Raw genomic sequence first — 16567 nt, forward strand, 5'->3', positions numbered from 1 at the left:
TCCACTCATCCACATACTCCATGGAGTATTTTTGATACTTCATAACATTTTTCCCCTCCAAACACCGGGATCACAAATAAGATTGTAAGGCTGTCTCACCCCTGATATTTGCCTTATTGCAATGCACTCCTGCAAATTCTTGTTGAATAGAAGCTTCAGTTTGTTCCATTTTCCAAGTTTAGTCACTGGCTTCCCATTGATTCCCACAGTGAGCATGAGGCCGTGCATCTTGCTTTTGCCACTTGTTCTACACAAGATCTCCTTCCTATCAACTTGTGTCTCTTACTGCTGTCTTACCAAAATGATCTTCATAGCTGGAATATCTTTCTGCAAAATTCAGTTTTTCCTTGTCTCTTCCAAAATGTAAAACCATGCTGGGTCACAAGTAATTTTCTTCTGTTCTTCATCCCCTTCCATTTGGATTGCAACCTCATGGGGCAGGTACTGTGCCTTGTTCATTATTTGGTGCAGTACCCACCACCCATGGGTGATGAGGTAACAATGACAGAATCTGTCTTTATTTTTCTTTTCCTCCCCAGTGAATAAGGATCAGCTTTATTTTAGTGCCCCAACCTTTGTTTTCGGGTATTGGCTCCCAGCTAGAATGTTCCATGCTAGAATGATCCATCCCTGGCAGTGTTCAAGGCCAGGTTGGACGGATTCTTGGGTGACATGGTTTAGCGTGAGGTGTCCCTGTCTATGGCAGGGGGTTGGAACTAGATGATCTTAAGGTCCTTTCCAATCCAAACCATTCTATGATTCTACGTGGTTACTCTTCAATTCTATGTTTGCACAGCATCTGATAGAATGGGAACTTAATCTGTGCTTGCCAATATGTAGCAATAAGGCTTGCGTTTGAAAGTGTAACTTGTGACATGTGTTGCTAATGTAAGGAGCAATCAAGTGATACAATATTAAAGTAAAAAAAAGAATTAACACGTTTCTAAATTTAGCTAAGTACTCATTGTCAGTCTTGAACAACAGCTCAGGATAGCTTTTATATGCAAACCTTGAACCACTCAGAAAATCATTACATGGAATATAATTCAGACTTTGTATGTCTGTTCATATAGTCCTACAATAATGGCAATTACTGCAAAAGCAGCACCAAAATGATGATTTGTGGGGGATTTGCAGAGTATATGTGCTTCATCAGCTGGCTCTGCAACAGGCATTTAGAGCAGTATGATAACAGCCTGCACTTCTCTGTTGCTCATCCATGGATCTCCAGATATTCTACTAATACTCAGTAAGTTATGTACAATACTCATTTCCCCATCCAGTTCACATCATGAGCTGGGTAAGTATGAATACACATCTCCTGATGTTAAGAGAATGTGAATGTAGCCACAGCAAGGAACAGAGGCACAGTTGCTACCTACCCTTTGCTTTGGTGGGTCTGCTGACAAGGGCACAAATAGAGAAAACCACTGTGGCTCCACTACATGCCTTTGGTCATACATTGGCTGATGGTAGTGGTGTGATCAGGTGTATGCAATGCAGTGGTGTTTCTGAAGGCTATTTTAGGAGTCTATACTCTTCTGAGTATTGAAGTGTGTCCTTCTTCCTGTTAATTTCATGGCATGTCTTGTCTTCTCAGTGCTAGCTATTAGTCCAGTAGCTGTCACAGTTTTCCCTGGAGGAACTGAAGCATGTCTGAACAGTAAAAACTTGTAGATGTTTCCACTCCCATGCCCAGTCACATGAATTACCTCCTTCCGATTCATGATCAAATACCACCACATACCAATAGCCATAGTCATTTATTTGGCAAAGGAAAAGGACATGAAGTATTTTAAGTTTCTGTAGAGAAGATTCAGCAGCTGGGAAAATAAAAGCCATTGCTGCTTGGCCAGCTGGTCCTCCTGAGACTTCCACAAGTTCTGTACACACTGATAGTTTGCCAGTCACAGTCAGGGAACCAGTGGCTTAATTTGTAAACTGTGCATAGCAAAGACAGCTTGGATCCAAGCAGAAACAGCTTGGATCTTGGAGCCATTTATAGGGTTGAACTTGCTATTAGCACGCAGTGCATAAATGTTAACTGGTGATAAAAATAGACGTTCAGACAAAAAGTCATATGTGATCTAGATCTTGTGCTCCATTCATGTTTTAATTTCCCCTGATGTTATTGGAAACCACTTTGCCAGATGTTTCTGCCCTACTGAATGTGGATTTCTGGAAGTTTGGGCTCTAGCTAGATAGGAATGCCAGAATTACTGAATGGCGTGAATTTGAGATTATTTTACCACAAAAGGTAAGTAGAGAAGTGGCTGATAGAATTGTCATCCTGTCCTTGTTTGAATATCCATTGGATTTTTCTGGCTGAGTAGCAATTTTATGTTGTCATTTTTGATAGCCAGACTGAACTACACTGTAAGGAAGAGCAAATCAGAGGCAACAGATTAGGAAAGAAGAGTGTTACAGGAGCATCCTAGGTCAGGATAAGAGCTCACAAGGCCGTGTCTTCATAACCCTAGGCATCTCATCTTGTCTTTCACCTCACCGTCTATGAAATGCAGCTAAATGAATGTATTTTCTTTTTCCATCCCACTGTCTTCTTCCTTGAGAGAACTTGATTTTTTTTCTTTGATTGGATCCTTTGGCTTCATGTTCTACTACCTCAGTAAATAAAGTCTTCCTAAATGACTTTAATATCACCCCACTCCATATCCCATTCTGTCCCACTGGTATAATACTGGCTAGCTTGAGGTAAAGACTTCATCACTGCCTTCTCTTTTTTCCTACCAGTACAAGATCCTGTGTAATGCACCTCGAAGTGTTGTCTTATCCTTTTTTTCTTGTTTATAACTCTTTCTTTAAGGTGGTTGCCAGATATGTGTGAGCATTATGTTAAAGGTCATGGGTCTTATTCATGAGAAGTTCTATTTTAAAGGCTAATGAAAATCAAATCTTAAAGGCTCATCAAATTTGTAGCAGGATTCCTCAAAGGTTATGCTCCTTGTATCTGAAGTACGTTGCCTATTCACTGTATTTCTTCCATAGGTTCAACTTCCATTAAAAGTGGTATGATTTTCTTTTGCTATCATCCTCAATATAGAGACCTCAGTACTCTTTCCACGAGCTTCACTGTATTAATGGTTTTCTTCTTTTCATCCCTGTTACACAGAAGTATGTCTCTAAGGTCTGATTTTGCAGCCATTGGAGAAGATCCAGTTCCTATCCTCTTACACGTTAGAGCCATGATATATCTCTATAATGTAAAGAGAAAAGCTAAAGATAACAAAGCAACCCAGGTATAGTGGCATTTCAACTCCAAACTGTTCAAAGTGTTTACTAATGCAATCTGTGTGAGTTGACATTAGCACACGAGTTGTCGACTTGTTGGTTTCCTGCTCTATGCATCCAGATTCTCCAAAAATTCCATATATTGAAGTCTTACTAAGTCCTTGATCTTCTGACACAGGTGAGATTTTCTTTACTAACATACTGCATAGCCTCTTGTTCTGATATTGGAGGAAAAGCATTCTTTTCCTCCTCATGACTCCTTGTATGCTCTTGATCTCTCTGATTATTTGTAATATTGCTGTCTTCTTACTGATGACTTTTATTGATTATCTCAATGCTATAGATATCTTCAAGAACATCCTGGTTAGGTAAGTAGGTATTGTCTTGTCTTCGTTTCATGGGTGGATACACCAAGCATAAAGCAATGGGCACTTCACCTGAAATTTGAGGAGAACCTCACAAATACTCAAGGAAAAAGCCTTTCAGTGAGAAACTTCAGATCAACACTCATAGAAGCAAAAATTGCATTTAAAAGAGGAATATCTAGATCCTAATCCCCTGGTTTAACTAGTAACTACTCTTCAACTACTCTTCTTCAGGTCCTTTCACTAACTTATGCTCTTTTTTTGTGAGCTCCTGGTATATCTTGGTGGCACTTCACTGCTTCCGGTTGTCTTCTGCTCTCCCTATGTTTGGAACATACCATGTGTCGTTCAGCTGCCCAGGTCAACTAGGCCAAGAGCAGACTCTAACTGTTTGTGGGAGTAAGACTGGGTTAGGAGAATATTTTATAGCAATTACATTAATGAATGGCTCACAGGTCAGCAGAACTGCAAGGTTCTGAGGCGGTAACTCTCAAATTACAGCAATACATTGTTAGGCTATTTCTCCCTTGTTTTACGGTGCTGATCCTTGTCTTGAAGAGAGAAGATGAAAACCATCTTCTAGGCCAAAATGAGAAAGAGGTGGAGCCTTGAACTTGCTGGAGCAAAAGCTCAAAGAAGTAAGGAATCCTGCTCAAATAGCTTTACTTGCAAACTGAACTACTTTGTAAGTGACAGATAGTTGTTTTGAGCAGCAAATGTTGTGCAGGCTAATATTTTACTACTAATAATAATAGTAGTGTCCTGATGTGTGCCACTGGGGCAGAGTTTTGAAAGGAAATTTCTAGGCGTGAAGACAGTCTTATATGTAGATTGTATGTGTTGGAGACTGGGCTGTTCCCTTTGGCATCTCAAGTACTTCTAAGTGAAAGGCCACGTACCTGCAGCTGATGGGAACTCTGCTGCATTGGCCAGTATCAGTGGTATTACTTCTCAGTGAAGGAAAAAGAACGGGATCCATTGCTTTCATTAAGACTTCATTGGTAGGGAAGCTTAATTGTTTGGAAACAAGGAGATTGCTGATAACTAAAAGATCAAGATAGAAGATAACTTTTCCTTTTAGTGCTTCTAATGATGAGGAGAAGTGGAACTACTGTTTGGTACATGATCGCCTGCCAAACATTCTTTCCAGTTTGGATGGCTTCCATTTCTTTTTTAAAGCCAGAGATTCCCTGGGCACTGGACTTTGTTTCGACCAAGCCTTTAGCAGCAGGCAGGCAGGACAGGAGATGGTTCTGCTGAGCTGGAGATGACACAATTGAGTGGAGAAGCAGAGGAGAGCCACAGAGGTGGCAGGCTGCTTTTGTGAAATTGAGCCTGAAAGATGGTACTAGAAAAACATGTCAAACCCTTTGGTACAAAGATTTAGTGCTTTCAGTAAGATTAGAGAGTTTAGGAAAACAAACAACACTCATATGACTGCAAGGAGCTGCTCAGGATGGAAAGCAGGGAGGGAATTCCAGGCATCTGGCCAGCCTGAGGTTCAGGACCTGCAGATCTTCCCAGTGTGCCTACTCCTAACCTGCCACTGAGACCATCCTTTGTACACAACCATGTTGATATCTTTTCTTTGCAATATAGAAAACTTAAAGCTGACCAGCTTTCCCCTGTTCACATGCACAGAGAAATCACTACAGAGAAATGCAAAGCTCTTAAGGTGTGTGCGGGAGGGAAGAGAGAAGATGACCATCCTCTCCTTCTGCAGTAGTCTGTGGGTTGTCTGAACACTCCTGGGTCTGAGTGGCAGAAGATAGCTCAGGTGTGCACACCTCCACCATTAAACTCGTGTGTAGCCTAACATTTTTATTCATCCAGGATGAGCTTCATTGCAGCTCCTCGGAGAAGGTATGTTTCATGGCTGGCTCTTTGTCTGGGGTCTTGAGGTGACAAGACAAGATAAGGTGTTTCCCTACTGTGGTGTTTCTTTGTGTCCTTCTGGCTTCTGGGCTACTACTGCTGTAAAGGCTGGCTTTGCAGGTGTATCTGCTGAAAACATGGTTTAGGCTGGGTTCTTCTTCCAGGTCTGAAGCACAACATTGCTCCCAGACCTGGGAAGATGGGTTTGTGGTGTGTGGAGATGTGCAAATGACAATGTATCTGCTCGCTTCTACCAGAGAGTAGAAGAGTGTGTGTAAAGAGCGTGTAGTCATTTTAAACGCATGATACATCTCCCTGAGCCTGGCAGTGCCTACGATGTAATCTCATATAGGTGTGTGATGCCCCCTCCCTGTACCAGTAGCAGTAGTTGGCAATGGCATTGTCTGGCTAAGAAAGAGAGGGAGAAACAGTCTTACCTCATTGATTGCAGTTTATTGACATTAGGAAATTCATTGTCTGCGAAAGAAGTTGGTAATAATTAAGTGAGTTAATAAATAAGGAATGTGTGTGTACAGATTAGACAGTAAATAACTTACCGGCTTCTTGATTGCCCCGACATTTTGCTTCTCTCTTCATACAAGGTGTGAGGTGGGCTGATGGTGGGCAGAGCGTGGTGGGAGCTTCTCCATACTCAACCTGGGCAAGAGACGCTCCCATAAACCTTGGCTTTCCCTCGGGTGCTGGTGTGTATGTCTGAGCCTCTCCCCGAGGGAGGCTCTTTAATGCTTTTGGTGCCATTTTCCAACAAATGTGAGGTGTGTTTAAAAATAGCATCAGCCCTTTGCGCTTGCCTTTTTTTAGGCATTTTGAGAAAGAGCTGCGTCCCTTTGTCTGGGAGACTGGGAAGATGACCTGCTCTTCAAGGTCCTCGCCAGCTCCCCTGGGACAGAGGAAGGTCTCCTGGCAGCCCCCTCCCCTCCCTCCCGGCTCCGTGTGTTAATCGTCCCCTCCTCACACACTTGGTGGCAAGTGAGGTCGTTTGAGAGATGTGTTTGGCTCAATGGGAGCTGGGCAAGGTGTGGTGCATAAAGAAAATACCTCTCTTGGCCAGCTAAACCCCCGCACTTGTCAGCAAGACAATTCTCTTTTGTCTGGTTGCTGTTGCTCGCCTGGGTTTGGGGCAGGGGGTTTGGGGAGGGGGGGACACACACAGAGGGATGTGTGTCTCCAAGTGCAAGCTCAGGTTTAGCCATTTGCGTACAGACTATAGCAGCATTATAATTTTTAATTGCAATTTCATTTGATATTCTCTCCCTTTCCCCCACCCCTCTCCCTCTGTATAATCTGGATCATTGCTCTCTGTAGCTGATTCCGTGGGAGACCAAGCAGAGTGCGTGGGTGCAGAATATAGAAAGCCAGAGCCATAGAATCTGTTATTTGCGTCATTCTAGGAGACGGGGCTGTTTGCCTGACAAATATACAGAATTAATCCTGGTTTTATCAATATCTGTCTTTTGCTACAGTAGCCAAATACAAGTGTAAGGTGGTAGGGGGACTAGCTGCTGCTGTTGGTCATACTGGGGGGGGGGGGGGGATAAGGGGTGTGAAAGGGGGAGAAAGGATGCTAAAATACATTCACCACCACCACCCCCATGCTGTTTGCCTTACAAATATTCAAACCCTGCTATTTTTATCCAAATTGCTTTTGGTTAAAATTGCTAACCACGAGAAGGGGATGGATTGGGGGGGGGGGGGGAGATGTTCTTGCAAGGTCTGGCTATGCAGATTGCTCTCCCTGCCCTTCTGCATGGGATATGTGTGTGTGTTTTTAAGAACTAGCTCCCTGTCCCCTGTGCATATTATATTCCCCCCCCTTTACACACACACACATACACACCCCCCAGGATTTTTGTGCAACTGTCCAGAAAGCTGCACAGCCCAAAATATGGGGCTTGCTAATGAACTCTTTTCCTCGAATTGAAGTGCCTTACTGCAAGCACAAAGCTCCAAGCACAGACATCTTTTATGATGAACTAGAGCCTCTGAAGAGGAGAATCTGAACGTGACGTCAATAGCTGATAACTGACGCAGCCTTGCAAAGGAGTCTCAGGCTGGCTCCTTGCAGCCTGCAAGCCCTAATGATTCTATTTTTTCCCCAGTCCCCCCTTGTAGTGAATTACTAGAACGCAAACACACACACACCCTTTTTTTTCATATATGTATTTATAGATCCTTTATTCTCCAAACAAAGGATTTTTTTAAGGGGGGGAAAGCACTGGGCGGGGAGGAGGGATTTTTTTTTTTTTCCCCTAAAAAAAACAACCCTTCTTTGTGCTTGGTGCAATTCACTACATGAAACCCTCTCTGCCTCTCGGCAAAGCAAGCATCCCTGCCTGAAATCCACATTTGTGCATGATGGCAAACTGGTGCATGGTGGTTGTTGTGGTTTTTTTTTTTCCCAAGCCCACTTTAGAAAGACATGGCAAGAAGACAGACACGATAATGCTTGCAAGGCAACAGGCAGAAAGGCACAGAGACAGACCCAATACAACTATGGATTAGGGGGTTGTGCAGTAGGACAGCATGGAAGGCGGTCAGTTTGGGTCATTTGGTGTGGTTTTGGTGGTTGTTTTTGTGGTGGTGTTTTTTCTTGAATCCTCTGCAATGATGCACCTAAAGCAACTGTGGATGGTGGTGCAGAAAGAAGCTGGGGTAGGGGGGTGCATGGTTGGGCTGGTTGTGTTGTAGGGGGACAGACTTAATGCACATTTAATGTTTTGGACGTAGCGTTCCAGCAAAATGCCTTTGTGTGTGGATTTTTTTCCCCAGTACCTGCTAAAAATAGCATCAGGGTTTTGATCGCGTTCCAGAAATAGACAGAGGGTTGCACTTGTATAAAAAGCGAGCGCGGGTGGAAGAAAACCTGGACATCACTGCAGTATTTTTTTCCAACTCCTGTCTGGAAATTAATTGTTGGATTCCCCCCCCCCCCCTTTCCTCGCCCCCTCCTCTCCCCCCTCCCTCCCTCCCCTAACCGAGGAGTTCCCGTTTGGGTAAGTAGTGATCTTTCCTGTGCATGGTGCAGAGAGTGGCTGTGAGTCTTGTCTTTCTTTTATGCATGCCTGGATTATATATTTTTTGCATCCTTCCTTTCTACCTTTCATCTAAAAAGAGAGAGGGGTAGGCTCGTCTACATAATGAATTTGGTGCATGCACGGAGCCCAGAGACAGGGAATTCTTGCAGAAAGGGGAATCACCCTGTCGGTAAATCTCTGAATCAATAGCGAGCTGCAACTCTCTCTGTCTCTCTGTCGGCGCTATTGAGCCCCTCTCCCTTCCCGCCCCCCTCCCTATTTTCACCCTCCGAAAGGGGAGGGGGGCGAGGCCGGGCCGGGGCCGGGCGCTCCCCGCGGGGCGGCCGCCGGGAGCTGTCCGCGCCCCGGTGCTGAACCCGCCGCCGCTGCTCCGCTCCGCCGCCGCGGGCGGGGGTCTGTCCCGGCACCGGCCCCGTTCGTCGCCGTTCCCATCGCCGCTGCCCTCCGGGCTGGGGCCGCCCGAAAGCGCTTCTGCCCGCGGAGGTTTCCCCGTCGCCGCCGCTTCTCCGCCCGCCCGGCGCCGCCTGCCCTTCCCGCCCGTGCGTTTGAAAGAGCCTGCACCTGATGATGGTGCTCCGCAAAATAAGAGGCTATAGGTTGCTTTATTTGGACTCACCCCTTCTCCTCCCACCTCATTTTCCCCCTCCGAGTGCTCACACCTTCTGCAGATCGTGTGTGTGCGAGTGCCTGTTTTTATTATTGCCCGTCCTTCGCGTCCTTAGTCATATCCTCACCAGATGAGTTGGTGGAATGACTGAATTAGAGGCGAAGCAGTGGGGGGATTGTTGTGGTGTGTGCAGAGTAGCGATGTAAGGTTACCTCGGTGCTGCAAACGCCCGTCATCCCCTCACCGCTCCTGGGAGCCGGGGAAGTTCTCGCTAGGCTATGAGCATGCAGGTTCACGGGCATTCCGGCTAGCAAAGACATGTCAGTCATCAGATCGCATTAAAAGAGCCGCGGAACCACCGGCCGGCGCTCACACGCACCACCCCGCTATCCCTCACCGTGGTATCCCTCCGGAGCCGCCGTGGCGGGGTCTCAGCCGCAGACCCAGACCTGCAAGGAGTAGCCAAGGCACACGGCAGACAATAGCCGGGGAAGCAGCTTTCCCCTCAGCACGTTTAGCCACAGCCTCCCAGCAAAAGCAAGCTTAGAAAATGGTGCACCTACCACACAAAGCCCAGCAACAATTGCGGATCCTGCAGACAATGGCATGATGCAGCCATGAGCATCAGGATAGCCCAGCACATTGGGATGGGGGGGGTGAGAGCACCTCCTGGCCAAGCCCGCATGCAGTGGCTCTTATCTAGGCATACAAAAGACATCATTTCTTGCAATTAGTCAAACACCAGCGCCTGAATCCACAGCACGGTACTCCACCCACGACTGCCCTTAATGTCTAAACCGTCCCTTCCCCGAGCTTGCGTGGTCGTATTTACAAGCGGACCCGATCTCTAGTTTGTTTGTTTGGCTTTTTAAAGGAAAAGGAGGAAAAAAAAAAGAAAAAAAAATCCCCTTACAACACGTGTAGCCAATCATCGCAACTCTTAATATATCTCTATAAAACAGTCATTAGAAACAAGAAATGCCCTCCTTCCTCGCCCCCTCCCTCGCCTCCCCAGCCCTCCCCTCCTAGAGCGTTGCCTCTCTTGGCACAATGCATAAGATTACCCTTAACTGGATCCTATTAAATAATTCAATGGTGGCGGTGTAATTTTGGTTGGAAACTGCACGGATTTCCAAGTCGTGACTGTAAAAGTGAGTAATGTGCTCTGGCTGCGTCATGGCTCCAGTCACAGATGGTTCCAAACTGAGGAGAAATCGTGACTTCGACTTGAGACGTCCCCTCTCCATGAAAAGACCATCCAATCGCAGCGGCGCCGGGGGCAGCCGGACTCCGCGGGGCTGGCGACGGCCCCGTCCTCCCGCTCGTGTGTGTGCGGTGCGTGTCCGTGTGTCCGTCCGTCCCTCTGTGTATGTATGTGTGTGTGTCTGCCCGTGCCTGCGCGCCTGTGTGTATAAAATCCTCAACAAGTTGCAGAAGGGGAAGGGAGAGGAGGGGTTAATCCTGGGGAATCTTCTGCACCTAGTGAGATCGTGACCCTCCCACACAGTACAGTAACTTATATACATACCTGGAGGAAGGGACGCTTTGCTTTGGGGCTTTCTAAAAAAATACAAACCCAACCAAACAAACCCAAAAACAACCCAAAACAAACCCAAACACTGGTGGTGATGGTTGCACCAGCGCGGGACCCCCGGAGCGGCCAGGGACGCGCCCCGCCAGGTAAGTGCTGGGGGTTTTCAAACTTGTGTGCTGCCTGCGCTGCCCGGCCGCCCCTGCCCGTGCTGCCCGCTCTGCCCGTGCTCCGCTCCGCTCCGCCGCGCCGCTGCTGCTGCCGCCGCCGCTGGGGCTCGCTGAGGCTCGCTGGGGCTCGGGGTGCGGGAAGCTTCGGTGCGGGATGGGACTGGCGCGGAGGCGTCTCGCGTGGGTTTCCCGCGCTCTGTGGACTTGGAAGTTCTGGAGTTTGGGCCGAGGTGTGAGTCGTCCCCTCCGGTTCCCCCCGCGGGGGTCCCTGTCCCAACACGGGCGGGAGCCCGGCGGGCGTTCGGGACGCGGCATTGGACGTGTGTTTTTGCCTTTGCTCCTGCTGCCGCCGGGTGCGGGCGGGGCCGCCGGTTCCCCGCAAGGGTTTTGGTGGAAGAGCCCCTGGAGTTCAGTGACATGTCCTGGAAACTTTTTACCAAGCGGGTGTCCCCGCCGCCGGCGGTGGCCCGGGTGGCGCAGCGCCCACGACGGTGCCACGGCTCTGGGGAGGAGTGGAGCGGACGGGGCGTCCCGCCGCCCCCGGAGGCTCGGTGTCCCCTCGGGGCTTCCCGTTCTTGGAGGAGGAGGTGGGGGGGACAGCAGGTCCCCCTGTCCCCATCTGCCCGCCGGGAGGTGGCGGGCGGCCTGGGGCACCCCCGGCGGGGTGTGTGCGTGTGCGGGGGGAGCAGCGGCTCCGCGCCCTGGGGGCCCCGGCGGCGGGGCGGGCCTTTAGCTTAACGGCACCGCTTCGGTAGCCGGCTTGCTGGAGAAGGGCGAGGAAAGGGTCTGGGGTGGCCCGGCCGTGCTTTCGGACGTGCTCTTGTCGCGGATTTGGTGATTAATTGAACATGGAGAGGGATTTTTGGGGAATTTTTTCCCTTTTTTTTTTCCTTCCTTTTTTTTTCCCCATTTTTTTTCCTTTTCTTTTTCCCGTTCCCTCCTTCATTCCTTCCTTCCTTCTCTCCCGTTCTCCCCTCTCCCTCTCTCCATCCCTTTCCCTTTCCCTCTCCTCTCCTCCTCTCCCTCTTTCGGGAAGAAAAAAAATGGGGAAAAAAAAAAAAAAGGAAAAAAAAAGGGAAAAAAAAAGCCGAACGAGGCGCTGGGCGGCGCCTCCTGATTGGTGGGTGACGATTTTAGCCCGCACCAATGAGCTGCCCGCCTGCCCTCTATTTATTTAGCGCTCAGGGGGGAGAGTTTTCTCTTTACGCAGCGCCCGTGCCCAGCGCCGGAGCCTCCGCGCGGAGCGGGGCCGCGGACACGCCGCGCTCCGACACGCTCCCGCGGCCCCGCACCGCCGGCCCTGCTGCGGGGGGGGTGGTGGAGGAGGAGGGGGGCGGCGAGACATCCCCCCCCACCACCCCTCCTCCTCCAACCACCACGACCTCCTCCCGACCCCCCTTCCGCCGCCTCGCCCCGGCGGGGTCCCGGGTTTTCGGAGCGGGACTTGGTGGGGATGGGGGGGGGGGGGTGGGGACCCGGCGTGGCGGGGGATGGCGGAGCCGATCGCCCGTGGGTCCTTGTGGATGTTGTGGTGGCAGCCGGATGGATGGATGTAGGAAGCCGCGGGAGACTTTGTCCTTCGCGAATCTTTTTGCGGTCTGGGCTTGCTGTACATAACTACCTACCCGGGAAGCCCTTACCCCAAAAAGCATTTGCGGAGGGCGCATTCGCCGAAGGAGCAGCAGCTGCGATCGCCGAGCCTTGGACTTATCTAGACTCTGTGGGCTTCTATTATTAATTCCTGGCACCTTTCCCTTTCCCCCGTCTAGACCCCCCCCTTTCCCTCCCCCCCATGCTGTGAGTGTATATATGTGTCTCCCTAGATATATATGTAGTGAGAGAAATAAACACCCTTCCCCCCCCCCCCCCTTTCCTACTTCGCTTGGTCCCCCAGACGTTCAAATATTCACCGTCGCCTACTAGCTTAACTTTTTAATCGACTTTTGCCTATCGGAGCAGATCCCACGTTTATTCGGATAAATGTATGGTGGTTTTTATTTAATTAATGGAAAAATAAAAATAGAATAAAACTTCCTAAAAGTTCTCCTACCCTCACCTTCCCTCCCCCCCCCTCCTCCCCCCCTTCTAGGGCATAGCCGTGTTTAAGAAATATGGGTGTCCTAGCTGATCGAGATTAATTCATAAAAAAAAATCTTCGGAGCGATTCATTAAATGCTCTGTAATCGGGAGCCTCGGCTTATTTCGAGGTGGGGAGGGTGGGATTTACTGGGATCACCCCATAAATAATAGGGAGGGAGGAGGAGGGGGAGGCGCACGGAGCCGCCGCGGTTTGGGGGAGACCCCAGTTAGCAGGAGATGCACCATGGAAGCGCTTGCCAAAGGCGCCTCCCTCCCCCCTGCCCACTTCCAACCCGATTTTAAGCAACTTGCAGTCCGGCGACCTCTCCGATCACTCTTTCCCCAAAAGCTAGTGCCCCCGAAAAGGGTAAAAAAGGCAGAATCCGGGGGAAAACCCAGCCGAGGCGATGCTTTTGGACGAGGTGATTGCAAGCGAGCAAAGCAGCATCAGCACCAGCTCTCTGGTTCTGAAACTGCCTTGTGCATGCACACAGCACTGACAGCATCTCAGGCAGGAGTTGGGGAAGCTGCATTTTCCCTCTCTTTGCAGTAATTACCAGCCCGGATTCCGTGGGCAAGAAATAAATAGCAAAGAGAAATCCTCCCTGCTTGCCGCCCCCCAAAAGAAGGAGCGATGAAGAGCAGATCTGTCCGTGCAGATCAGCCTCGTGAAAGAGACAAGAGCTGAGCAGCAAGTTGGGAGCAGAGTGGCCGCTCGGCGCGACACAGGGGCCTATGGTTCGCCCGGCTGTAAAAGAAAAAGGAGGTGGGGGGGCGATGTAATACCTCAACTGTTAGAAAGTACCGGGGCTCTCCCCTCTGCCCCCCCCAACAGCGGCACGGAGGGAGATCCGGCTGGGAAAGGGCTGATCTTGCATTTCAGGGAAGCCTGCATTGGAGAGATCGGGCGAGGACCACAGTCGAGGCTAAGAGTTAATATTTCTCGAGAGATAAAAGAGATTTTGAAGACCCGCTTGCACTTTAGAAAAGAGTAAAAGGCCGGCTAATGGACAAGCAAGGAAAGAAGGCGAAGGAAAAGCCCCTCGTTGCTCCCCTCCCTCCTTTCCTTCTTGCTCAGGACATGTAGCTTGAGCTCCAGCTGGCTTGATGAAAACAAAGGTGGAAGGGTCACAGCATCTTTCAAGTAGACTCACATTTTCATAATTATTTATCCTCTTCTATTGAGAGCAAAAAAAGGCGTTTGTCCTTTCCGGTTGCCAGCAAACCTTTTTTGCGGGGGGTTTATTCATGTGAGCATGTTTTAAAGGAAGAGACAAGGTACTAGAGGGAAGTTGGAGGGGAAAAAAAGAGAGAAGTGGTAAGAGGGATCAGCCAAGCTAAAGCTAAAAAAGCATCCTTGCTCTTCCCTGCCTACCGTGGTCCCTCAAGAGGATTGAAACCAGGAGTGATTTGGGGGGGCAGCGAGTGGCAATGCGAACCACGGTGGTGCAGCTCCACGTCTCTTTACCTTGCCAGCCAACTGTTGCTGCCATGCTAAGGGCTGCTGCAGCTGCGGGCGGCAGCGGGGAACCGCTCCGCTCTGCTCGGGGGGCTTCCCCGGCCGGGGTCCGCAGCCGCCGCCGCTCCGCAGGGCACCTCTTCCCCCGCCCGCCCTGCCCCTGTGTCTGCCCTCGCTCCTCGAAGGTCTCTATCCGCAGTAGCAAAGTCAGGCACGTCGGGCGGGCCGGGCCGCTGCCCCCCCGACCAAGCACCCGCCCCGGGAGAGGGCCCGGCCCTCTCCTTCTGTGCCGGGGGCTTGTCCTCGCCTTCCCCGAGGTGCGGGGCCGGGGCTGCTCGTCGCTGTGGGCAGCCGGAGGGTCTCTATGCTGGGTTCTGTGTGTGTGTGTCCCCACGGGGGAAAGGGCTGTGAGCTCGGTCCCGCTCGGCGCGGAGACCCCAGTGGGAGCGGGCAGCGGCTCCGCCACCCCGGCCCCGGCTAACCCTGCTCTCCCTCTGCCTTTCCCCTCAGGTGCGGCCGCGCCGTCGAGGCCAGAGGCGCCGCGGGAGCAGCAAGGGCCGCAGGCAGGTGAGAGCAGCGACGCCGCGGGCTTTCCCCACACCCCGCAGCTCCCTCGGGCTAAGGGACACTCACACAGGCTCGGGAGCCGGGCCGGGGACTGTGGTTCCCCTCCCCGGCCTCCCCTGCGAGCCTGGAGGTGGTTACAGCCAGGCCCGGCCTAACGCCATGCTAGGCCGCGGCCAGACCGGGACCCCCAGTGCAGGCAGGACCCAGGGCATCACCCCCTGCATGGGGCAGAGCCCAGGCTGGTGGAAGGGACGTCAGGGCATCGAAAGAGGCAGGAAAATCCCCTTAAACGTCGTGTAAATTATACATACAATAGTCGTCGCATTGCTTTCGGGTGAAACCTGTCGTCGTAAGAAGGTGGGGAAGGAAAAAAAGTTAGTGGGCTTTGCCTAAAAATCTCCTTTTTAACCTCGTCTTTCCCTTTTTATTCACTACTTAACACTCTCTTCCACTTCGTAGCTAAATGCCTCGTCCGACATTTGCAGTCCTCGTGGTTTTTTGTCTCGTAGGTCTCCATTTATTTATTTATTTATTTAGCATCCACGATCCTTGAGACAGCCAGCACCATTTACTGCCTACCACTGTAATCCTGAGGTAGAAGATGGAGAGGCAAATTGATTAATAGCACTTGATTTAAAAAAGAAAAGGACCCCCTCCCAGTAAAACAACAAAACATATTGTGGTTTTCAGTCATGTTTTAGTCATCGTCCCCTGCTCTGTTTCCAGACCTGGCAATTCTGGCTAAAGAGGAAATAACATTCCAGTTACCAAATTAAAAGTTTATAGACGAGTAACTACAGCAAAGTTTTTTCACTGTATTTTGAATTTTAAATTCAACGTATGAGTAAATAAATCACAAAGGAAGGCTTTTTGCAGGAGGTCCATTTTTGTCCTTTCAATTTTGGCACCGGATTTCTCGACGGCCGTTATCTGCCCATGAATTGCTACGTATGATTTGCTGTGAAACAACAAAAATGTCTTCCTCCAGAAAGCTGCCATCCCGTGCAGATGTGTCCAGAGGTTAAAGGCTCTGCTGCCACCTGACTTCGGTCAAACACTTCGTTAGGACCCGTAAAGCTTCGCAGTGATTTACTGGTATCAGCTACTTTACCACCAAAATAGACAAACTCTGCTCATTTCAAGATAGGAAAGAAAAGCAGATCCTCGTAGCCTAAGATGGAAAAGGCCTCTTAGAGCCTCAAGTGCATACACGTCCTAGACCAGCATTTAATCTCCCCCAAAAGAGGATGTATCAGATATTAAACTAGTACTACTCTTGAGGTTTTTTCAAAGGTTGAGGCATACATTGCTAGGAGCGTGGGGTCAGTGCGTGTTAATTTACGTCTGTTACTGCACTTAATACAATTATATAAAGGCCTATGAATAGAATTGCTGCTTAAGGCCTCAGAGCCTCCTGTATTCCTGTCAGTTAAGGGCTAAGAAATACCTCCAACCATCTGTAAAAAATTGCTTTGTGAATACAGGCCTCATGAAATAATGATTAAGACTCTTGGCCTCCCCTCCTTCAAACCCTGCTTCCCCTCCCCATTTTTATTAGTATTTGAATCTTTTACAGATCATCTACACATCACTTCTCATTCTTTCTCTT

The sequence above is a fragment of the Strigops habroptila genome, chromosome 4, assembly GCF_004027225.2.
Source record: "Strigops habroptila isolate Jane chromosome 4, bStrHab1.2.pri, whole genome shotgun sequence".
NCBI lineage: Eukaryota > Metazoa > Chordata > Aves > Psittaciformes > Psittacidae > Strigops > Strigops habroptila.